The following is a 26,997-nucleotide window of genomic DNA, read 5'->3' as shown; positions in this document are numbered from 1 at the left end:
AAGTAGGAATTTAAATTAATGTAAAAGTAAGAATTTACTATTTTTGTCAATTTACTATTTTAACCCCATTTTTAAGTTTTAGATAGAGGTATTTTTGACAGAAAAAAAGCAATAACTAATTTTCTTTTGCCAATTTACTATTTTAACCACATTTTTAAGTTGTTGCATAATTAATTTAGGGGTATTTTTTTTACAGGAAAAAAAAGTAATAACTAACTTTCTGAATTCTTTTAATATATACAAATTTTCAATGTAGAAGTAGGAATTTATTATTTTTGTCAATTTACCATTTTAACCCAATTTTTAAGTTTTAGGTAGGAGTATTTTTTACAGTAAAAAAATACAATAACTAACTTTTTTTTGCCAATTTACTATTTTAACCCCATTTTTAAGTTGTTGATTAATTAATTTAGGAATATTTTTGATAGGAAAAAATATAATAACTAACTTTCTGAATCCTTTTAATATATATAGATAAAGGCATTCAACTTGGAAGTAAGAATTTATTATTTTTGTTAATTTACTATTTTAACCTCATTTTTAAGTTTTAAGTAGGGAGTATTTTTTACAGTAAAAAAAACAATAACTAACTTTCTTTTTCTAATTTACTATTTTAACTTCATTTTTAAGTTGTTAATTAATTAATTTAGGAGTATTTAAAAAAGAAGAAGCAATAACCAACTTTTTAAATCCTCTTAATATATACAGATTTTTACAACAATTTTTAAACCATAATTTTCATATTATATTGAAAAATAATATGAAAATACCCCTACCAAACAGGCTTTAAAATACAGGTCCAGCTCCCTCCCGTCTAAAACCCTCCCGTTTTCTCCATTTTTTATTTTGATGAATGACACGTGGCAAAGAAGAAGTAATCTAACGATTAGAAAAACGCCCATACAATCTCTCTATTTTTCTAATCTTCTTTCCCTCACCTCTCCTCTTCTCTCTGCAAATTACCGTCATCACCTGAGCATGAGAGACCCATCAATGGAAGCTTTATTCAACACAGGATTCCAAAGGAAATCAAATCCAGAAAAACAAATCCATTACCTCTCTTCTCTAGATCTTTACCCAAAAAAAAAATTAAAAAAAAAAAAAAAAAAAAAAAAAAAAAAACTGCTGCGAAAATCATTGTTAAAAATAAAAATATAAAAATCCGAAGACAATACCATTATCAATTTATTTGAATCATATAGACATAATATGGATCACAAAAGAGGGAATAGCAGAAGCACAATGCCCAACCTCCAACGGCAAACAGTCCCAATTAGGATTTTGATGCCTCTTATTTCCAACTGCAGACCCATCCACACCGACGAGCCACAGTTTGATTTGCTTTGAAATCTGGTTTTGAATCACAGCCAAAGAATGAAATTAAGATGAGAAAAATTGAGAAATTGAATTGGCGTTTTTCTAATTCTTGAGTTGGTTTTTTTCTTTTTTAAATTCTTGTCTTTCTGGGTTAAAGATCTAGAGAAGAGAGGTATTGGATCTGATTTGCTGGATTTGATTTCCTTTGGAATCTTGTGTTGAATAAAGCTTCCATTGATGGGTCAACAATGGAGAGGTCAACATCTAAAATTTTTCAACAAAATATAAACGGACTAGATTTTTGAGGCCACGACTTTTTTTTAAAATTTTTTTTTGTAGAAGCGGGCCCATGACTTAAATACAAAAATGGACCACAAGATGGTCTGGGTACCTTTTCAGATACAAAAATGGAACTTTTTTATTTTATTTTTCCTGAATAAGATAATTTGTTTGAGAAGAAGGAACAAAAATGGTCCAGTCTTAGCTCAAGCGATATGCTCCACATATATTGTTCTATATGCCTGGGATAAACTGGCCAAGCACTCTTGTCACTTGTTCTAGTAGATGATTTTATATAGGTAAATATTAATAAGTACCATGCACTGCTTGTTAAGATTAGACTGATGCAGATCTTATGTAATTAAAAAAATTAGATTTATTGTAAGAAAAAAAAAAACATAAAACTGACCATACAGTCTATTTTAACATTTTTTCTCTCTATGAAGCTGCTTCCACAACCTATAATGCTGCAAAAATAAAAATGGCATAAAGTTGCAAAAAAAAGGACAAAAGATGCTGTAAAGCATAAAAAGTTGCTTATAGAACCCATTAACTACACAACCCATTTATATTGGGAAAATTTTTATTTTATTCAATTGTGGTCTACATAAAGTTCCAATAATTGTTAACCTTTAGTATAAAGGGTCACACTCAACTAATTTGAAGTTTAGATTTTTTTTTTTTTTTTTTTTTTTTTGTTATTGTTGTTGTTGTTGTAACGGTAAATGGGGTACCACTATGCATATCACTTGTGCTAAGAGACTAGATGTTTGAAGTAGTTTTATTTGTTTTTTGATTCGTGAGTTCTACTAGATGATTTTATAAAGGCAAATGTTAACAAGCACCGTGTAGTTCTTGTTAAGGTTAGAGTAATGTAAATCCCATTTAATAAAAAATTGGATAACATAAAGAAAAAAAAAATATAAAACTGGCCCCACAATCTATTTTAATATATTTTTTTCTCTTTATGAAGCTGGCTCCACAACCTATGTATTGCTTGTTAAGGTTAGACTAATGTAAATCCTATTTAATAAAAAATTGGATAACTGAAAGAAAAAAAAAAATATATATATATATATATATATATATACATATAAAACTAGCCCCACAATCTATTTTAATTTTTTTTCTCTCTCTATGAAGCTAGTTTCACAGTCTATAAAGCTGCAAAAAAAGGACATAAAGCTGCAATAAAATTTTTTTTTTTTAAAAAAAAGGATGTTGTGAAGCACTAAAAGCTGCTTACGGTACCTGTCAACACTACCCATTTAGCTTAAAGTGCAATATTTGGATATTGGGAAATTTTTTATTTTATTCCAGTGTGGTCTACATCAAGTTCCAATAATTGTTAACCTTTAGTATAAAAGGTCACACTCAACTAATTTGAAGTTAAGAATTTTTTTGTTTGGTATCAGTAAATGGGGTACCACATTACATATCTCTCGACCTAAGAGACTAGATGTTTGAAGTAGTTTTATTTGTTTTTTGATTCATGAGTTTAATTAATTCAAACTGTAATATAATAAAGTACATGCTTTAGATACATATCTCAATTTAGCAAGTCGAGAATTGGGATTGAAAAAAAATATAAATCAAAGGATGTGACCGCATGTACTATATAAGATTAATAAATCAAATTATACAAAGATAGAAGTGGTAAGGGTAATTATTAATTTTAAAATGTTTAATATGTTCATGTTTTCTTGTTATACCAACAAAAAAAATATATGTTTGGTGAGATTTCCAAGTGTAAACCTACTAGCATTATAAGTGACCTCATGTACTCTTCATGATTCACTTCACATTTTGGTTGTTATTTTGAGTAAAGTGAGAAAAAGGACTAAAAAGAGTCATTCACAATTGATTAGTCTATTACTTGAAGAGTAATACACACATCAGGTAGATAATCAATTATTTGAGGAGTTCTAGATATTCACATTAGCACCCCCAAAACAAAACGAGAAAAAAAGAAAAAGAAAGAAAAGAATGGCATTTGATTTTTGTTAGCACTAGCCCTAACATGTTAAACGTTTTTTTTTTTTTTTTAATGAGTTTACTTCATGGTGATTGGTGAATACCAAATTATATACTGATGCAATTTTGACCCCAAAAAAAAAACATTTAATTTAAAATCTTGCTTCATTTTATTTACTTATATATATATATGTGTGTGTGTGTGTGTGTGTGTGTGTGTGAAGAGAGAGAGAGAGAGAGAGAGAACCAAGACAAGATCTAATTAAATATGGATGAAACCTGTGAAGTGCTAATCTTGAGTTGCCAAGGAAGACTAGGAAATAGAACAATCCAACCTAGAAAAATTCAAAATTCAAAATTAAAAAAAAAAAAAAAAAAACAGTGGGAACAAATTAATATTATGAATTATGATACCACTCTTCTCAAGTTGGTGCAAGAATCTGGAATGCAAAATCATAGGAAGCTAATAGAAGTATTATTGCAAGCAAGATTGACTTGAAAACAATTTTAGACCTGAAGGCTTAAACCAAAGTTTACTCAAAGGCACCATTTTTGATAAAGAAATGTTGCGGAAAATATGTAATATTGGCAATCACGCAAAGATAAACAAAACCTATTGCAGAATTGTGAATCAATTTATCAATAGTATGACTTGACATCAGTCTCAAACCTACACTCAACCTTTTCCAACACCCTCTACTTCATTTTCCATTGTAACAAATTGACCCTTGATTCATCCATAAAAATGACTAAGCATCCAAATTCTACCATATACACAAGTAGACTCTCTTAGAATCAATTGGTGGAAACAAATTAGCCTTACAGAAAGTTAATTACAGCTTTGAGCTAGGATTTGTATTTAGTTAAACATGGCCTTCTTTCTTGTCTATTGACTATATAAAAAGCGGCTATGCCGCTACAGTATTTACGCACTGTTCATTCAACATATCCCACTATTCATCCACAATGGAAATTTGGTGAGGCACTTTGCCTTTTTTTTTTTTCCGAATAGTAGCTATAGTATTAGGCGGCACTGTAGCTACAGTTGTTACAGTTTTTTTTTTTTTTGGTCTTCCATTTGTACTTTTTTTCTTCTTCTATATATATATAGTTATAGTAACACAACAAATTTCATAATATTTTTACAATTATTGAGGTATTAATTTCTTATAAGTCAAAATAAAATAATAAAATATGAAACTGTGACCAACCACAACTAAAAATAAATGTTTTGTGAAAATGTTGTGACACTTGTTAGGTGAATGCGTAAAAGTTACAGTACTTTTGGTTTGCTCAAGTGGCACTGTAGTTACAGTAGCTACAACATTTTTTTTTCCCTTCAATCTTCCGTTTGTACTTTTTTTTTCTTTTAAATATTTATAAGAACCTGAATATATATTGTTATACTGACACAAAAAATTTCACAATATTTTTACAATTTTTAAGGTGTTAATTTCTTATGAGTCAAAATAAAATAATAAAATATGAAACTGTGACCAATTACAACTGAAAATAAATGTTTAAATGTTGTGACACTTGTTGGGTGAATGTGTAAAAGTTACAGTACTTTTGATTTGTTCAATATATACTGTTCATTGTTTTTTATTTTTTTATTTATTTATTTTTATTTTTTCTCAGTCATCGATTTGAGTTCTTTTTTCTTTTTGCACTATTCATACAGCATTTTTCACTGTTCATCTACAGTTCCATTTTGGTTAGCCACTCTGTCTTTTTTTTTTTTTGAACAGTAGTTACAGTACAAGCTGCATTATAGCTATAGTAGCTACATTTTTGTTTTTTGTTTTTTTTTTTTTTTTTTTTTTTTTTTTCAGTCTTCCGTTTGTACTTTTTTTTTCCTATTATATATATCACTGTACATCCAGTGTTTTTGCGCTATACATCTACAGTGTCATTTTGTTGAGCCACTTTGTCATTTTTTTTTAAAAAGTTTTGAACAGTAGCTACAGTACCAAGTTGGTTTACTCAACTTTGTTGAGCCAAAATCCACTATCCAACATACAATTTTTTTGGGTTGCCTTTTTGTATATTTTTTTCTTTACACACTATTTTAAGTAAAAACACATAGTTTTGCACACAAAAACAAAAAATTAGAAAAAAAAAAAAACATTTTTCATCCTTTATGTTTGGGGTAGTTTACAATTCTTCCTTAAATTTTAAAATCATGCAATTTTTCCCTTAATATTTTGGAAAAGAGCAAATATATCATATTGTTATTCTCTCAGTTAAACCCTAATGAAAGCTTATCATTCTTAAAATTTTTTATTGTGTAATGCCTAAATTACTCCTGCTAAATTTTAACATCCTAAAAATTTTCTTTACGTATTTTGAGTTTTAAATGATAAAATTCTTAAAACGATAGAATGATGATATTCAATGACACAAGCCTTTTGTTATCTTCTTTTTTATTTATTTTTTAAAAATTTCTTGGCAAAACACAGTTGTTTATTGTTGGAAGATGATGATATTCGTTATCATTTTTAAAAGTTTTTAGCAATTAGGTACTAAAAAACTATTATAATTAAATAAATATTTATATGTTATATAACTACCCTAACTTTGTGGTTGACCAAAATTCTTAAACGAATGAGATTAACTTTTTTCAACATAATTATCAAAATTCTTAAAATTAATGTCTATTTTGATTAATGTAAATCTCTATATACTTTAAAAATCAAATAATTCATATCTTTGTTTTATAATACAAATAAAATCTAAAATTGACCTTAATTACTACAGTACTTTTTTTCCACGGCAAGCATGTGCCTTGCATGTGCTACTCTAATTAGTATTTGAGAAAAGAGAATCCATGTATTGCTTCTTGATCTTCACTATACTTCAAATTCATTTAGGAAAAGCTAGCCTGCAAGACATAGAACGATGCACTAAGGCAAACAATTTCTCTATAGTAGCAGCACGCATTTCTAGGCATGCAGTCAATGATGATAGTTAAGTTGCTACACAAACAGAAGAATTGCTCATTGACAAGTTGAAAGTGACATCAACCTGTGGTTGCATCCATTAATTTCACCAACAAATTTATCTTTCAATACCAGATAAGCCTATATAGAACTGTAAATTAGAATGTAGTACATATTGTAATGCTAAATCAAGAGAAATAAGTAAACCTAAGGACAAATTTATCTGTTTGGTCAAGTTCCTCTATTGAAACTACAACAATATGCTATAAGGCTCCTAAATATTGAGGTTTGATGTAAATATCTTTTGATTGAATCCTGAATATCATTTAATACTTCATCCAGAAAACCAAAAAATTATAAAAATTTACAAACTTACCCCAACTTGAGATATGTTTGAACTATCATTGTCCTGAGGATAAGATGAGCTGCAAATATTGGTGATTGACTCAGATGATTGACCTTGTTCAAGTACATGTGTTTGAGTGCTAAATAGATTCTCCATCTGTGGAAGAGACATTTTTTATAACTGAGATAGGAAGAGAGGAGGAAGAATTTTTTCTATAAAAATAAAGACCTATTACCTGTTTTAATTGTTGGTTTTCTCCCATCAGTTGGGCTCACTGCATTAAAAGAATAAGATGAACAGAGAGCCATTACTAAGACTTCTTAGCCTTAAATACAAAATATAATTTAATTAATGTGGTATATTTACCTAACTTCTTATATAAGAAATAGATGCACTATGAATTGGTATAGGTCAGGTGATAGGATAAACAAGATAACATTCAATTCTAAACTTGTTACTAAATATTCAATGATGCATGTTACTTGTTGTTAGCCATGTGAACTTTTCCTTTCTCTACCCATTGAGCTAGCCAGTACACACAAAGACCACTATTTTTATGAACTTGTACCAACTTGCATTAACATTATGACAAAGTTTTACAGCTGACATTTGCTAAAGATATGGATTTAGGGTTTAGGCTTATTACATTATAGTAGTCCTAATTGTACACAGTACTAACTATATTACTTCAATCCTAAGGTTAACACAGAGTTAGTCTACTACATTTTCCCTTAAATAAGTACACTATTATACACAAAATTCATTAATAAATATGTAGTTGTTTAAAACTTTCTACTGTTCACGTAGGCCTCTAAGACAAAACCACTTTAATTCGTTGTGTTCTTTCAACTTCTCTTAGTTTCTTCTTTCCACCTAATATTTCAATACTTTACCATGATATCATTATGGAGCGGATCATCACTAAAGTACGAAACTGTTATACATTGAAACCATATGAACTTTAGCTCAAGGGCACTGATCTGTTCCGGAAATGTCTTGCAAACATTATAATAACTGTATGAAATGTCCTGAAAAGATTTAAAGTTTGGAACAGGACCTTTTGCTGAAGGGCAGTGATCTCTTCCAGAAATCTTTCACCCTGCAAGACAAAAGTTTCTCATATTCAGATAAAGTACATAAATTTTAACACTCCATCATAGTGTCAGCAAACAGAGATAAAAAAAGAGAGACAAGCCTTTGTTTCTCTAACATGGCTCAGGCCAACTTCAAGCTCTTTCTCTAGTTTCTGTAATTCTTCTATATCCATTCCAGGGAGCACTTCTCCCCTAATCTTCCTGTGTTAGGTGTGAACATTTCTCAACATTATTTTATTGTAGTTATGTATATGTCTTTACAGTGGCAAGATGACAGTGATGTAGCCATAATACCTCAGTTCATGTGTCTTCTCCTCAATTTCCTTGCTCAACATGGCGTAGGAGGTATTGTTCTCAAGCTAATATAAACAATTGCCATTTGTGAAGATTTTTGAAATGTGATGTGTTACCGAGCATTTTTTGTATACTAATGGTTCTAAAATATGTAAGTGTTGAAGTGGGCCCACGTGTGTGGCTTGAATTGCCCAAAGCCCAAGTCAATTACAGGTAGACCAAATACAACTTGTAATAGGAAACCACAAGTCCAAGTCGGTCACATTAGTTGAGCAATACAATTGATACAAGGAATCCTATATTGCTGACTTAAGCATAGCAATATATAAGTGCTAGTGTGCGGCAAACCACAAGTCCAAGTCGGTCATAGCAGTTGAGCAATACAATTGATACAAGGAATCCTATATTGACAACTTAAGCATAGCAATATATAAGTGCTAGTGTGCGGCAATTATAACAATTCTTAAAACCTAGCAGCAACTGCATAAGAAGAAGAAAAGAGTTTTCTTCTCTTGTGGGTGAGAGAAAGTTAGGGTGTATTGGGATTTAAGTTTCTAGAGAGTGTTATTGTGCACTATTGTATCTCCCTATTTTTATAGTGAAATTCTCCATCATCGCAGTGGAGATAAGCAGTTTACCGAACCAGGTAAATTTTTGTGTTCTTTGTGTGTGCTTGTTATTTAATATCCACTTATTTATTGTTATTGATTTAAGTTTTGGGGTGCTATTAGCATAACAAGTGATATTAGAGCTAGGTTAGGATTCAATCCTTTGAATACAGTAAAGATGTCAAGCATAAAGTATGACATAGAGAAGTTTTGTGGTAAGAGAAATTTTTCCCTTTGGCAAAGGCGGATGAAGGATCTCCTAATTCAACAAGGAGTTCATAAGGCCTTACTTAAAAAGAAGAAGAAACAGAAATGATGAAGGATGAAGAATGGGTAGAGATTGATGAAAAAGCAACTAGCATTATTTGTCTTAGCCTAGGAGATGAGGTTATTCACAACATCCCAGAAGCAAAGACCGCAAAGGAAGTTTGGGAAAAACTAGAAGGTCTTTATATGAGAAAGAATCTGATGAACAAGTTGTACGTGAAGAAGCAACTTTACAGTTTGCATATGAAGGATAGTTCAGATCTGTTGAAGCATCTCAACATGTTTAACATGTTGAACACCTAATTGTCAAGTTTTGGGGCGAATTATGAGGACAAAGATAAAGCGTTACTCTTATTAGCATCGCTGCCAACACATTTTGATCATCTAGTGACTACGTTGATGAAGAAAGATGATGATGGTTCTCAAGTTGATGGACTTATTGTAAAGTCAAAGTCAAGTAATCAGCGTAGAAGTGAGTCAAAATCTAGTGGGAACAGATCTCAGTCTAGATCACGTACGAAGAAAGATGTAGAGTGCCTTTATTGTCACAAGAGAAGGCACTACAAGAATCTGTGTAAAGAGTTGAAAAAGCATTCGGAGGACAAGAGGAATGAAAAGAACCCCCTAGAATCAGCTAGTGTTATTGAAGAAACATCAAATGAAGGTGAGGTTGGTGCAGATTTACTTTCAATCTCATTTTAGTAATAACGTTTTGTGGGAATCTTGGGTTTTAGATTCAGCATGCTTATATCATATGACTCCAAAGAAAGATTGGTTTGACACGTATAAGCCTTACAATGGTGGTATGATCCAAATGGGTAAAGATGCTACATGCCCAGTTATTGGGATTGGTAATGTGAAGATCAAGATGTTTGATGGAGTTGTAAGAGTTCTTAGTATTGCCAAACATGTCCAGATCTTAGGAAGAATTTAATTTCTTTAGGAGTATTGGATGATTTGGGGTATTCATACTCATCAAAGGGTGGAATCATGAATATTACCAAAGGTGCTTTGATTGTGATAAAGAGACAAAAAGTAAGCACGCTTTACAGATTGATTGGGAACTCAATTGTAGGAAGAGTTGCAGTCACCACTTCGATAGAGTCCAGCGTGACGACACAAAATTATGGCATATGCAACTTGGCCATATTGGTGAACATGGTATGTTAGAGCTGCACAAGAGAAATTTAATGAAGGGGGTGAAGACATGCAAGCTAGACTTCTGTGAGTATTGTGTATATGGAAAGTAGAATAGAATTAGTTTCAAGACAGTCTTTCATACAAGTAAAGGTGTTCTTGACTATGTTCATTCAGATATTTGGAGCCCAGTTTCAATTTCTTCTCATAGCGGTGCTCAGTACTTTGTCAATTTCATTGATGACTACTCTAGAAAGGTCTAGATTTATTTTATGAAGCATAAGTCTGATGTGTTTGGCATATTTAAAAAGCGGAAAGCATAAGTTGAAAATCAGACTAGCAGGAAAATAAAATACTTTAGAATAGATAATGGACCAGAGTATAAAGATAAAGAATTCATAAGATTTTGTGAATTAGAAGGTATTACTCATCACTTCACAGTTAAAGGAACTCCACAGCAAAATGGGGTTGCAAAGAGAATGAACAGAACCTTAGCAGAAAGATCCAGATGCATGAGATTGAATATGGTTGCTTAAGGTGTTCTTAGGAGAGACAGTTAACACAGCAAACTTCATTATTAATAGATCTCCATCATCAGCCATTGATTTCAAGATTCTAGAAGAGGTTTGGTCAGGTACACCAATTGGTTATTCGATTCTAAAAATCTTTGGTTGTCTAGCTTATGTGTATGTGCAGAGCGGAGAGTGTTCTAGATTAGATTCGAAGTCAAGAAAATGCTTATTTCTTGGTTTTGAAAAAAGGTGTTAAAGGCTATAGGTTTTGGGATTCAATCTCAAAGAAAACGGTGACTAGAAGAGATGTCATATTTGATGAAGGCTTTATGTTAAGATAGAATGAAGCAGAGACATGTGATTATAGTTCATAGGAGAAATTAACTGTTGAGGTGGAGTTTGACGAGAATAGTTCACCCGGTGATAGGGTAATAATAATGATATTGATCCACAGCAACAACAAGAAGAGCATTATTCAATTGCTAAAGGTAGAGAGAAGCAGGTTCACAAAGCACTACAGAGATATGGCTTTGAAGATATGGTTAGCTTTGCTCTCATAACGGCCAATGGAGATCCATCATCTTATGGGGATGTAGAAGAGACGGGGTCACTACAAAAGAATAGGACTTGGGAATCGGTTAAATTGTCCAAGGGAAAGAAGGCTATTGGTTGCAAGTGGGTATATCTCAAGAAAGAAGCATTATCAGAAAATGAAGGTGAAAAATTCAAGGCACAGTTACTGGCTAAGGATTACTCACATAAAGAGGAAGAGAATGCCTCTAATATGCTGACAAAGCTAGTTTCAACAGACAAGTTCAAGAGCTGCTTGGACTTGTTTGGTGTTTGCAACTTCTTAGCCCTTAAGGGCTAAGATAGAGGCAATGGAGGAATTTGCTAGTGTGGCTTGATCAATTCAAGCCAAGGTGGAGATTTGTTGAAGTGGGCCCATGTGTTTGGCTTGAATTGCCACAAGCCCAAGTCAATAAAATGTAAGTCTCAAAATTTCCATGAAAACTTCATGAGCTATCAGATTTTCATGAGCTATCAGATTAAAATATAATCTCGTCATGCATCCTTATGAAAATGATAAAATTGTGTATCAACATTAAAATGAAAACATTGGAAATAAGAATATTAAGATAGATAGATGAAAATACATGTAAAGATTGAATTCAAAATAAGGAAATCTGCTTGAAGTTAGGGGTGGCCCTATTGATTAAGGTAAAGGTGGTCATGAATAGAAGAGCACGATTAATGCACCAATAAAAAAGAACGAGTTGATTCAAGTTGAGGTAATGAAAAAGGGTAGAGGAAAAAAAAAAGAAACCAACATTAGTAGAAGTAATTAAAAGGACTTGTCAAGTAAGGAAGTAACAAAGACTACGAATTCAGATAGAATAGCATTAGGGAAAAATACATGTGGCTGACTAAATTATTGAAAATTCATAATTGACCCTACAAATTTTTGGGACTAAGACTTCATTGCCATTGTATGGTAATTTGAAGTTATCACCATGACCTATGCCACTTTTTGGACAAATTCCTCCATTTAGGCATTTGTTTAGTAATTTTTTCTATTTGCAGTAAGATTTTTTTTTTCTTTTTTTATTACTTTCAATTTAGAATTCAAAATAAGATCCCATTTGTTTTGATATGTTTCCTATGGTTTGTAGGATTTGATTTTGTAAATTTTATAATTTTGATGTTTTGGCGATTTTTCATATCTCTTGCCTCATTTTTTGCTTAACATGAATTAGGGTATTTTATGATCTACTAGCCTTTCTATGATTTTTTTTCCTACTTATATGCATAGTAGCCTCCAAGGTAATTCAGATTTTCATTAATATAAATTTAAAAAGTTTTTTCTCCATTCCTTTTGGTGGACTTCAAATTTCTCCTTGTGAATTAAAAGAACCTCTTATGGATTTAAGAGTTATTATCTCAAAGTAGACGTAATCTGTTTCTCATGACTTTCCACCTCACTTATTTACCTAACTAAAAAACTTTAAAACATCATACCTGTAGCTCAAGAGACAATTGGTCCATTTTGCCAAGATTCTCTAGATGAAAATTATGCCTTTCAATTACTTGCTGCACACTTCAAACAACAAAAGGATAACACGTTAAATTCTTTTATCTCTCTCTCATTTTAATAAATTGAAAGTGCGGATGAACTTATGAACTACTAGTATGTATTTCTGACTCATATCTAAGGAAATAAAACTTGAGCTGGTGACTGAAGAATTAATTATTTATCTCATGCTGGCATACCGCATATCTGCCATTGTTTGCAGGCCAATTGTGTTCCCAATTAAAATGTGAAGCACAAGTGATATTTATATTGATTGACACAAACTATGTGCAAACTCCTAATTTGGTCAAACTATAAAAGGTGAAAATATATATGAAACCCTAAATTATTTATATTGATTGACACAAGGGGAACATTATGATGCAGGGAGCATTAAAATTATCAAAGATTTTATTTTTGAATGTAAATATTATTTTGTTTTTGGCTTTAAATTTTAAATTGAGTTTTAATGTTGAGGGTTTTAAGTGATTTGACTAGTGGCATTTTTCTATATTGGTGTAATCCCTAACCCCTATTAAACTTTTTTTTTTTTATAGATAATAAACCCTATTAAATTAGTGCTCTTGTAATCATGAAAGGCAATACAATTTGAATTAGAATAATTTGATGATTTGAGAGTGATGACTTTCTCTTTGTTTGGTAGTGATGCCAAATACCCTTAGGTGGTGATGCCTAGGGCTTGTCTTGTTTATCCTTTTATTCTTCTTTTGTCCTTATTTTCCTATTTTATTCTACATCAACTTGGAATAAGAATGTTTGATCCCCTCCACCCAATTCAAATCAGTCCAGATAGGAAAAAAAAAAAAAAAAAAAAAAAAAACTACACCCACTATCCAAATTTTCAGTAGAAAAAGTGAAATTAGTCCATTAAACCTAGAAGCCAACCCATGCATATCAAGTGCTTTAGCTTTTAGCAACAAGCAAAGTTTTAGTCTTTGTATTTTGTGGCTAAAAATGACTTTCTTTGATAGGGACTTTGAGGAGCAGCTTAAGGAGGATGAGAATTGGGAAAAGCCTCCTTAACTCTTATTCCTCCATTGATAACCTCCTCACTCTTATTGATAAAGTCAAAAATTTGTTAGAAAATGTGGATCTTGCATCATCCAAATCAATGCAAGATGCACTTTAACCCTCATTGAAGGCATTGGTCACTAATGAACTTTTTAGTTGCATCTTGCATTATTGAGATTACGAGGATAACAACACCGAATGCCCCATATGATGATGAACAAATGAAGAAAATATTTCAGCTGATTGTAGCAACATATGAAAATTTTTCTATTTGTCTCATGTGCCCAGTTGTTACTATACGAAGGAGGTTTCAATTCTTGACACTGTTGCAAAGGTCCGGTCATGCTTGGTGATATTGGACCTTGAGTGTGATGAATTGACGGTTGAAATGTTTCAAATTTCCTTTAAAATAATTAGGTCCATCTATTCACTTGTTATATTTTCGGCCATGGAAACAATTATGTCTCTGGACATATATAAAGAAATTTCCTTGAATCTTCTTAGTCCACTTTTAACTAGTGTAAGAAAGGAAACTCCAGAAGTTTCACCTGTTTTGTAAAACTTGGATGAGCAAGTAATCACTAAGATTAATGCCTAACAAGAAAAAATAATGGCATCTACTCAAAAACTACCGAACAAGCATGAGGGTAAAGCCTCACACATGAGCGATAATAACGTTGAGGCACCAAAATTTGGTTATGCAAAGGAGATGCACGTTGAGGCACCAAAATTATTTTTGAATGTGAAAATAATTTTGTTTTTGACTTTAAATTTTGAATATGGTTTTAATGTTGAGGGTTTTAAGGGATTTGATTAGGCATTCTCCATATTGGTGTAATACCTAAACCCTATTAAACTAGTACTTTTGTAATCATGAAAGGTAGTACAATTTTAATAAGAATAATTTGATAATTTGAGAATGATGGCTTTCTCTTTGTTTGGTGGTGAATGGTGATGTCTAGGGCTTGCAGGAAAATTCTAGGTAGTGAAGTCTAGTATTTGTGTTGTCTATTCTCTTATTCTTATTTTCCTACTGTGTTCTACATCATATTAGTAAATTTCTAATTTTTGCAGGCATCAAATTAAATGACTTAGACTTTTGGATTTGGTTCAAGCTATTGCATTAAAATGTTACATAATTACTGCTTGCGGGATAATTACCATAGAGTAAATACTGTTTTAGTTTTGGAAATTTTAAAGATTGTAAAGATACTCTAAAATTCAAAGTAAGACTTCACAAAACTAGTGATATTATTTTTCTATGACAGTTCATCATGAAACCCTACAAAATCCTAGACATCTAGGTATGCACTTCTTGTTATTTAAATTAATTTTGCTGAAAATTTTATCATTAAACACATTGAAATTCCTTTCGAAAATGTTTTATCTGGTTAATTGCAATTCTTAACAACCACAATCAAAGACAAGTTGGTAAGTCCCACTAATGCACTATAAAGAGCACAACTATGATGGAAAAGACCATGTTATTATCATGATCCTGATTAATATGACTATAAGATCAATACTGAAACTAACATAGTACTTACCAAATTTGAAAGAAATCTAGTTACTTGACTAAGTTATGCTACTTATTTTCACTGTGGTTTAATTCGTAATTAGAGATTCTTATTCAAAGTCAAGTCACTGATGACATTATTTCGCAAGAGTATGTCTTCCTAATCTTATTCTTTCTACTTGTTGGCTCGCTATTGCTGGTCTTGCCCATCAAATATCTTCAGAGCTAGGCTAATTCCACATTTGATCAACTTCATCATTCCAGTCATGGAATTATCATCAATTGAAACTTAAGTGGTTATCTCGTCTGCTTGTAGTCCTACATTAAAAATTGTGTAACTAGCCTTGCTTAGATGGTAAAGTCTCTTATATTTAGGAGCATGTAAATGTAATTTATTTTTTCTTTTTTTAAATAAAAGAGAAAACACTTTTGTCCTCTCTTGAGGTTACCATTTTCCTATCTGTAATGCTTGTTAGAATGGTAGAATTCTGTGTCACCTTTGATGTGATACTAGGGGTTAGATCTCCAATTTGCTAGTTTGTGGTTTTGTATCACTAAATGGTAATTTCAGTTCATTTTAAGTACCGTATCTCAAAAGGTTAAACTACAGTACTCATCTTTCCCTATGATGTCCTACATAGGTCTTGTTTTGAACATACACTGCTACAATACCCCATTGAGATTTCAAGCAGACATACCATGCTCGTGATCATATATTTTGTATGAGATCCTGACTTGTCCACTGCTTGTGCAGCTTCATTTCAAAGAATTTGGTTATGTACTCTCCTTATAAATACATGCCTCATCCATATCCTAGAAATTTCTTTTCGAAGGCTCAAATTGCAATCTTTGAGGGAGGGTTTGGCATGGTTAACTTATGAAGGGTTTAACCTTGGGAGAGAGAGACCTTTAACCACACTATCCAACCAAGGAGGAAAAGGTTATTCCTAACAAGCTTGCAATAACATGAAAAATATAAAAGGTGACATAGAAAAATGGCATCATTTTAATGGGGATTAAACAAAGGTTCACGCATGGACATTTGAAATTGAAAAGAGTTGGAACTCATTGAAAAGAAGGTGACTTCTCTCTTTCCCGAGAGCAATTGCCAAAGTACTGGGTTGTACATGCCATTTCCAATTCCTAAGGCACCCTGGGAAGATGTCTCTATGAATATTGTTGTGAGTTTTCCAAAGACAAAAAGGATTATAACAAGAGTCTAGATGCTTATCATGTGACTGATTTTTACCTTTGAGAGATTGTAAAACTTCATTGTATTTTAAAGACTATGTCATTAGGTCAAGAAATATAAGTTCAAAATCCATAAATCCATTGGACACAACCTTTAGTTGATGTTCGCATTTAACCTTCAACATAGTTCAGCTTGTCATCTTCAAATTGATCAAGCATAGGTTGCTAATCAAAGTTTAAGATTCTCTGAGAGTTATCCTTCTAACTCAAGTTGAATTGCTTACAATCGGTTTGCTAGCCAAACTACCAATTATAGTCCATTTAAAGTTATGTATAGTCAAAATCCTATTACCCTTCGAAACAAAAATCCTATTAATGCTATTGACATGAAAATACTGCTTCCTACTAATCATTATAGTGGAGATAATGAGGAAAGATTTAAGTATATAAAATTGCTACTCATAATTTTAGTGGAGACTTAGAGGACAGAGTGAAATATATAAAGAAGTTGCATGAAAATGTTCAAGACTGATTTCTCAAACAAATTCAAAAATACCAAAAAAGTAAGCCAACAAACATAGAAAGCCAGCAACTTTTAAGGAAGGCGATTTGGTGTGGATTCATCTTTAGAAGAATGCTTTCCTAGTTGGATATCTTGGGAACTTTTTCCTAGAGTTGATAGTCCTTTCAAAGTACTTCAATGTTTTAGCAAAAATATATGCAAATCATATAAAGTCTAGTGAATAGGTCTTGTTAGCTGTTTTTAAAATATTTGGTCAAACCTTTACTTTGTATATTTTTCCTTGAAATGTAAGTTATTTCTTATGCATGGAGTGTTTTTCCAAGTAAATCCTGTTTAAGTTCTAGATCATGTATGAAATTAAAAGAGAGTATTATTTTGAATTGAAAATTGGCCTTTGGCTTTTCTTATATCTCTTTGCAGCAAGCCTTCTACCTGAGAAAATTTTTGTAGACAACTTATCTGAAAATACCTAACAACACAGGATAAACAAAGTCCTTCCTGCTCATTATTTACCAAAAAAATTGCATCACTTATAAAATATCTCTATAAGAACAATCAATACCCAAAACTATTGTTTCAGTAAACGTTCAAATAAATATCCAAATTTTTCATGAGATTTAATGAATGAAGGGGAAACTTTAAGATTGTGAACCAAATCATGGACAGAACCAAGACTTAAAGTTAGGGGGCGAGTCTGTCGTTGGCTATATGCAGCGGCTTCGACCTCTAACTCTACTACTAAATAGCCGTATGAGGGATTTTTTTTTTTTTTGGTGTGTGTGACTTTGATCTTGCTACTGGACAAGGACAAAATAATTTTATTTAAAATTTTTTGAAGGGCTGGGTTTTTTGTGTTGGATAAAATTGGTTAACTGGACTTATTTTGTTTTTTTACTATTGGTAATTTTTGTTATCGTGCTAATTTTTTGGGCTTATATATATTGTTTTAGATTTTAGATCTACTGATTTCTTTATGATTTTTACGAGGAGTAATGTTAGAGATACAAACTTGTTTACAAATTTCTGATGTAGTGAGTGGTTATTGATAAGTCAAACAAGGGTATAAGCAATGGGCCAAGTGCGAACTAATATGAATTTTTACCTCAACAATTTGTAAAAATGTTGTAGAAAAGTCTGTAACAATAGCATTACTCTTAAAAGAATTAATAATATTATTAAAGGAGGGCAAAGTGTAATTTTATAGAACAAAATTACTAAAATTAGTACCGAGTATATACTAATATTTAAATAAAAAAATTGGGGGGGGGGGGGGGAGGGATTGCCCCCACGTCAAAAGCTTGGCTCTGTTGCTGAACCAAATCTTCTAATTTTTTATATTCTCTCTTCCCTTTTTTCCCCCCAAAAATCAAAATCTATTGATCTCTTCTCACATTTCTTGCTATTTTCTAAATGTGTTATTTTTTCCTTCTTTATGGGTATTAAGCAATGGAATTCTAAAGTGGAGTTTAAAGTTAATTCTATTTCCCCCTATTTGAATGAACAGTACTAAATTTTTTTTTTTTTTGAGAACCTAACAAACTAAAGTTTCTTATTCCCTAATGTTGCACGTTTCATAATTGGTAATGCACACATTAGAGCGTGATGGAGCTTCAATTTACAAAATAATGGAGCACCCCTGTATGATTTCATATTAGATGACTTGAAATTTATGTGGCACAAAAAATTTGAATTGATTTCAAGCAAAAAATAATTATTTTATTTTATCATTAAGCCCTAAAAGACTCAAAAATAATAATTAAAGAATCAATAAAATTAAAATGAAATTAAAAAAATAGAGACACTTTCATTAGGACATCCTTTCAAGTATGATGTTTAGGCATATCTAATGCTATTGTTATAGGCTCTTAAAATTGTAGGTAACTTTTATTCTTTTTTTTTTTTTTTTTTTGAGAGGAAAATTTGTGGGTTGCCTATATACCAGTAACCTAAATTTTAGTGACTTTGGATTTCAGCATATGTTTTAAGTAATAAATGCAAATCTTCCTTTATTATTTTTTTTAAAAAAGAAAAATTTATCTTTTTTTTTTTCCCAATATGAAATTTAATAATCTAGATAATTATTAATAAGAATTTGTTATGATCATGTTTGTATATAGAACAATTTATTCTATCATTTAAAGAAAATATAATGTGGCAAGATTCTAATGAAGGATTTTAAGGTAGAATAGAATTTAAAATCAATTAAAAATATAAATTAAAATAATGACATTAAAATTGGAAGGACTCAAAAACATATTGATAAAATTTTATGAGGTCAACCAAAAGTTAAATTCCTCTAAAATGCACATCAAAATATGATATTTTTTCCTCTCTTTTATTTTCTATTTATAGTGTAAATATGAAATTTGAAAATTATGATTGTTATTAACATGCAATTATTATGATTTTGTTTGTGTATGGAACTATTTTCTAGCACTAGATATTTATTATAATAATATTTGTATTGGAACTAAATATTCTATCATTTAAAAAGAATGACAAACTTTGGTTACGAACTTAGTTGCATCCTTATGCTTCAACTTCCTCCAAGACGCTAACATGTGTTATTGTTTACACATGACTCACTTAACCACACTTAACCCAACCAATACTTGTCATGTGCATTGCACACATGCATGTTAGTTTCTTACAAGAAGTTGAAGCCCAAAGGTGCAACTAAATTTGGAACCAAACTTTGTCTTAAAGAGAATATGATTAAAAAATATATATTAAAATAATAACATATAAAATTGTATGGCCTCAAAAACTTATGGCGCAATATTACAATTATGGTAATCATTAATAAGCATGGCACAAAATCCTTTTGTTTTTATGTATGGCCAAATTGGTCATCTAGCTAACTAATGTCCATATAAAAGGGTAGATGTGTATGTGACTTCGAGACGAAGATAATGGAAAAGAGTTTGTTGATAATGTCGGTTAACCCGTATATAATGATAATGGGGTTATGCAAAGTTGGGAGATTGAATTCAAGAAGGTGAGTGATCCATCGAATACTTGTCATTCGAAAAAATGACTCAAACAAGGGTTGACTTGGTCATACCATCTTCAAATGCACATGCAAGTCCAATGTTAGGGTATATTCCATTAGCATTGATGGAAAAGTTTTTGAGAACATCGTTTCACAAGAAATGGTGGACAAGATTAAGTTGAAGATTGAACCCCATGTAAAGCCTTAACAAATAGTATGGTTTAAGAAAGGTAAAGAGGTAAAGGTAACTAAGAGATATCTTGTTTCTTTTGAAGTGGGAAATAATTGTAAAGATAAAATTTGGTGTGATATTGTTTCCATGGATGTTAGTCATTACTTCCTTTCGGGTAGCCTTGGCAATATGATGGGCATGCTATCCATGATGGCCATAGAAATACATATACCTTTAAAATTAGAAAATTTGAATTTGTCCTTTTGCCAATTAAGAAGGAAAGAGCTCCTAAATCTTTCAAAGACGAGGGGTAGTAATTTTCTTATTTTTTCCAATTGTAATATAAGATAAAAGTACAAGAGTGGTGTACATGTTGGTCGCTAAAGAAACAAAGGAAGCTTCTTAGTGTACTCTATAGCCTACCTAACAAAGTGCACTATCTAATAAATCTAAAGAAGCATGAAGAATTGAATAAGCAAATTACGGTCCCGGTGGAGATTTTGAAGAAGGGATATATTAGAGAAAACTTGACTCCTTGTGTAGTACCGACCTTACTCATGCCAAAGGAGGATGGCACTTGATAGATGTGTGTTAATAGCCACACCATGAGCCAAATTATTATCAAATTTTCTAGTCATATTCCAAGAATTGATGACTAAAAACATATTGAAGAGCAAGAGAATGCCTAAAGAATGTTAGACTGAAGCTATTGATTATGAAATCTATTTGTCCAATCATTTCTCAACTTCGTGTGTGTGGGAGCATAGCATATCCACATGTACTAGATTAGGAGAGGTCCAAGGTAGATAACAAGAGCAAAAATTAAGTCTTCATTGGCTATGATCCATGCTCTAAAGGTTACAAGCTTAAAAATCCGAGCACTGGAAAATTAACTATTAGTCGAGATGTGGAATTTGATGAAGAAGGTATGAGAAATGGGAGCACCCAAGAAGAAGAGAAGCATGATTTCTTTCCTTTACTTGAGGAGGAAGAGCTTTGAATAAAGTTCAAGAAGAGCCTGATGCTCCACCTCCATCACCAAAATCTCCCATTTATGAAAGTCCATCCTCTTAATCATCAGTAGAAAGAAGTGACCAAGAAGAATGAGAAGTCTACATGATCTCTATGATTCAACGAAGAATATAGATTATCTAACGCTCTTTTATCTGTTTGCTAATTGTGAACCTACAAGAATTAAAGAAATTATGCAAGATAAGAAATGGATAAATTCTATAGATGAAGAGATCAAGGTAATAAAGAAGAATGATACATGAGAGCTAGAACCTCTTCCACGTGGAAAGAAGGAAATTGGTGTAAAATGGATGTAAAAGATGAAGAATAATGCAAAACTAAGAGGTGGAGAGATACAAAGCAAGACTGGAGGTGAAAGGCTATAGCCAAGAATGTATTGATTATGATGAAGTATTTGCCCTAGTTGCTAATTTGGAAACTATACGTGTTCTAATTTCTTTAGCATCTCAAAATAAATGGAGAATTTATCAAATGGATGTAAAATCTTCTTTTTTGAATGTTTATATTGAAGAAGAAGTTTATATTGATCAGCCTATAGGCTATGTTGTCAAAGGGTAGGAAAAGAAAACTTTGTAGTTTACGAAATCTCTATATAGCTTGAAATAGGCACCAACCTAATTGACAAATATTCTCAAGAGAAAGATTCTCTAAATGCACACATGAACATGCACTATATTGTAAGGTGCATAAAAAATAGAGGTATCTTGATTGTTTGTTTGTATGTAAGTGATTTGATTTTTATAAGAAACCATCCAAGTAAGTTTGAGGACTTGAAGAAAGCAATGATTAAGGAGTTCGAAATGACAAATATTTGGCTTATGGCTTATTATCTAAGCATTGGGAGCAAATGGAAGATGAGATATTCATTTCCTAAGAAGGATATGCTAAGGAGATGTTAGGAACTTGTTAGTTCCTAAAGGGGATGGGTCGGAAGTTGTTAGGTTCTAAGTACTTAGGAACTTATGTATTAGAACTCTAATTTGTATTGTTGGCAAACTATGATCAAAACAGGTTTTTAGTCTTGTTTAGACTTGCTCAAAGTATAGGTCTTTTGTGTAAAGTTGGAATCGAGTTGTTGCAAAATTCATTGTGCAATTTGGTCTGGCTAGATCGATCGAGAATTAGACTTGATCGATCGAAAGTAGGGCAAAATATTTTTCTACAGAATATTCCATCTCAGCCCTAAGCCCATATGACATGTAGGGTTTTATGTTTTGCCCTAGGTATAAAAAGGAAACCCTAACCACGTTTTTGAGGTAGCTCTATTTGCTGTGTGTGTGAATCTCTTGTGAGATTTGAGAGGTGGTTGCCTTCACACATGCTTAAGATTATCAAGAAGGAGATTTCATTGAGAGCTTGATGATTATTCAGTTGCTGCACTAAAGAGCTTAAAGAAACACAAGCGGGTGTGCTTGTATTTGCTGGAGAATCTAAGAAAGAAGGAGTCCGTGGTCTCAGATTTTGCACGTGGTCATGTCAGTAAGTTTCTACTGGTGGGTAGCAATAGGATGTTAATGGTCTAAGTCGCTATTGTAAAATTTCGATTATTTCATAGTGGATTCAGGTTTAGCTTGAGGATAGTTAGGTTAAATTCTCCCCAGGTTTTTACCGGTGTGATTTCTTGGGTCATCATATCTTTGTGTTCTTTATATTCCGCACTTTACGTTGATATGATTATATGATTGTGTTAACCTAGATCTGAAATTTGGACTAAATAATCACTTTGCTAATTTACTAGATTAATTCAGTTGTGTTTTAAGGGGTCTAAAAACAAACAGAAATGTTTGAAAATGGATGTGAATTGTAGATGAATTGACTTAAAGGCATGGAGAAATATTAAGAGAAAAAGGAAATGCAATAAGGAAGAGTTAAGTACTTACAATTCACATCCATTTTCATACATGGCTTTATCATAACCCATGACTTTATCCTTTTGCTTACTAATTAAGCATGGGCTCTCACCAACTGTGTGATTATAATGTTACATGTGCCAATAGTTCTAACTCTATCCTAATCCCAACATGTGTAACTAACTAACTCTATACTATCTTGGGACTAACTTTTAATTGAATGGATGGAACTTCAAGAAATATTAGGATATTACAATAGATATGAGATTCCTAACATTCCCCTCCCTTTCAAAACAGCCCACAAGGTGTTGTTATGGTTGGCATCATCATCAAAGGAAATTTTCCAAAGGACTAGTTTCTTAGTGACATCCTAATCACCATATTCATACACTTCTCTTTGACTAGTGGTCTCGTGTACTTTTAAAATCCACTTAAATTCTTGAGCCTTCAATGGTTCTTTGATCTTTAAGATCTTATTGGTTCTTTGGACCTTGGAATCTTCTTGGATCCTCGAGCCCTCATTTGATTCTTGAACCATTGGAATTGTTGGCTCTTGCATCTTTGATTCTTGAATCACTAACACTTGGATTTTCGGTTCTTGAATGGTGAACTCTTGAGTGGCAGCCTCTATTGGTAAATTAAGAATTGGTTCTTAGTCCTCCAGCATGAAATTCATAGGATTTTGCATCTTGGATTCGTGGGTGATAATCTCCATTGATACATCAAGGATTGGTGTTCAAAACTGGTCTTGTAGCGCATATGATATCCATCCAATTTGTGCATAATCCCGATGCATGTACATCTTGAAAATATTCCCACACCTCTCCTTACATGTAATGAGAGGCAATGAAAAACATGAGATGTGGTGGCGTGTTTTTTAGAGCAAAGAATTCATAGAGCTTGAGAAGCCGCCAAAAAGGATTTCCACCTTTGAATGTAAAATCAACGAAAGCTTGATGAGTTGCAATAGATTCGGTCATTTCAAGATCAACGGCTCTGATACCATTTGTTAGGAATCCAATGGTTCTTAAGGGGGATGGGTGGGAAGTTTATGGAAATGGATACGAAATGTTGGTGAGTTTACTTAATTCGAGGTAGTCTCCCTCCATAAAGTAATACTAAGAGAGAATTAAATTGCACTAAACAAGAAATTGGTTTATTCTTAAAAATGTTACAGATTAAGGTTACATGCAAGTATTTATAAAACCCAAGCTCTTATCTTGTTGGCCACACATGGCTTATTTATATAGCATGTGCTCTCACTAATTAACCCATATGATTATAGTGTTACATATGCCAAGAGATCTAACTAACTCTACTCTAACCTCAGCATGTGTAACTAACTAACTAACTCTATTCTAATCTTAACATGTGTAACTAACTAACTCACTCAATAATATCTTGGGACTAAATACTAATTGAAGGGATGGATCTATGAGAAGTATTAGGATATTAGAACAAATATGAGATTCCTAATAGGAGATCCTCAAAAAATTTTAAATGTTAAATTATAAACTAGTTAGTACTTTGTGGAATGTGGAGTGAAGCTGTCAAAGCATGACAATAGAGAGAGGGTAAATCAAACATTCCTCAAGAGTTTGGTTGGAAGTTAGAGGTACCTAATATGCACATGACTGAACATTCTCTTTGGCGTTGGACTTCTTAGTCGCAACATAGAAGTACCAACTATGACTCATTTGATAACGGCCAAGAGAATTCTTTGCCATATGAAAGGTACACTAGATTTTGGACTATTGTATTTACCCTCTATAAAGAGTTTAAACTTATTGGCTATAGCGATAGTGATTGGGCGGGGGACACCGATGATAGAAAGAGTGATAATGGGTTTGTATTCTATATGGGTGATATGCATTCGCATGGACGTCCAAAAAACAACCAACTGTGACTGTATGTTGCTATTACCTCTAGTGTTTGTCATGCAATGTGGCTTAGAAATTTGTTGAAAGAGTTGCAAATGTTGCAAGAAAAAGATACGAAGATATTTGTGGACAATAAGTTTACACTGGATCTTGTAAAGAACCTAGTCTTTCATGACCAAAGCAAGCACATTGATACCTAGTATCGTTTTATTTGAGGATGTATTGCTAGAAAGGAAATTCCATTTGAGTTTGTGAAATCACATGATTAGGGTGCAGATATCTTCACCAAGCCACTAAACTATTACACCTTCTACAAGATGCGAGCCTAAATTGTGGTGTTCAAAAATTAAGTTTAAAAGGAGGTGTTGAAAGTTAAACTTGATTTATGTTATGAAAATCTATTTTATTCATGAAATGAGTTAGTTGAATGGTTATAGATACATAAAATAGTGAGGCAAGTTTACATAATGAATGTATAGAGCGTTTTTTTTGGAGTTATATAATAAACATAAGGAAAGTTATGGTTGGACATGGAGTATATATACCTCATGCATCCGTCAATTTAGAAAAAGTGTGAATAAAGAGAAATACAATTATTTAAGAGTTTTCTTACTCTTCTTAAAGGAAGAGTTTTTTTCTTTCTTTTTTTTGAGAAAAAAAAAAAAAAAAAACAACAACAACATTGAAGGCAGAGTTGAAGCAGCTAATTGAAGCTATACAATAAGCAAGTGCAACTCTAAAATTCAGGGAAAATAAAAAATTAGATTATAAGCTAATTAATAGGCAATAATTAGCAATATTCAAAGACAAAATATCCCGCTTATAGAACTTCAAAACAAGTAGCAGCTACATATATTCGTTAAACCGTTCAAGGTAAGAATTGAAAACTGTTTATTTGGTTTACCAAAAAAAGAAAAACTGTTTCTTTTTTTTTTCTTTTTTTTTTTCCTTTCCCTTTTCTTTAGACAGAAACCATAAGATTTTGCAGTACTTTTTCATTTCTTGATTTGATGCTACATAGCACTTATTTAAATTATTTTCTCTTTATAATGCTATATAGTAATATTTTTTAAATCACTTATTTGGTTTGTTCAGTAAAGGATCTCTATTTTGAGCAGTTGGGTCTCTCACTCTCTCACACACACACCCCTTAGAAATCATAAAATCATAGTGAATGCATGAACAAAGCGATCAAGGAATGGACAATGACATGCTTTTCAATAGATAGAAAAAAGGGTTTTTCTCTCTAAAAAAAATGAAAAAATAAAAAAGGTTTTTCTATAAGTAGAAAGAAGTGTGAGAAAGAGATTGAAACCTTGAGCTGGCGTATTCAAAGAGCTTTCCCGTAGCAGAAAAGACCATGAGACCAATTTCAACATCGCAGAGAGTAGAGAGCTCAAAAGCTTTCTTAAAAAGTCCTCTCCTCCTCTTTGAGAATGTCACCTGCCTTGCCGGCAAGTTGTCAATCTTCTTAATCTGAATTTTCCTCTTCGTCATTTTCCCAGATTATTTATCAGACCCTTTACTTCAAAGTTCAAACCAAATTATTAGCCCAACTTTGTATTCCAGAAATAGAAACTATTTGCATACAAAGCTGTGAGAGAGAGAAGAAAAGAGATATGTAGAGAATAGTAAAAAAATAAATTACTAAATGTTATGGGTTTCGGAATGGTAAAGACTATAGAGAAATAAAATGAAATCTATGTATTATTGTACGGAAGCGGAATATTGTCTTTGATAGAAGTTTAACCAGAGTATCAGATAAAAAATATAACAAATCGAACTGCACTTGATTTTTTTTTTTCTTTTTTTTTTTCCTTTTTTTTGAAAAGCACTTACTCAACCAATAAAATATGGAAAAATATAATATTTACCAAAAATATTATATATAAAATATAACAAATCAAGCTGCACTTGCTTTTTCTTTTCTTTTCTTTTTTCATGAAAAAAACTGTACTCACTCTAACTATA

At 31.9% G+C, this 26,997-nt stretch overlaps 1 protein-coding gene and 1 pseudogene across 3 annotated transcripts in view; both read right to left on the bottom strand.

Moving 5' to 3' along the window:
- Nucleotides 1–6,249: 6,249 nt before the first annotated feature.
- LOC115968146 lies at nt 6,250–26,776 on the bottom strand (annotated as a pseudogene).
- Nucleotides 26,463–26,997, bottom strand: part of LOC115968143 (MADS-box protein JOINTLESS-like) — an 80,277-nt gene continuing 79,742 nt past the window's right edge. For 2 of the 3 annotated variants that reach the window (XM_031087434.1, XM_031087432.1), the window contains exon 9: nt 26,471–26,551. The gene's annotated coding sequence lies outside the window, so the exon portion shown is untranslated. Of the gene's footprint in view, nt 26,552–26,997 lie in introns of all 3 variants that reach the window. The other variant, XM_031087433.1, reaches the window with a different exon arrangement.

This window comes from Quercus lobata, chromosome 11 (genome assembly GCF_001633185.2).
Source record: "Quercus lobata isolate SW786 chromosome 11, ValleyOak3.0 Primary Assembly, whole genome shotgun sequence".
Classification (NCBI taxonomy): domain Eukaryota; kingdom Viridiplantae; phylum Streptophyta; class Magnoliopsida; order Fagales; family Fagaceae; genus Quercus; species Quercus lobata.
This window is presented reverse-complemented; position numbering and strand designations above follow the sequence as displayed.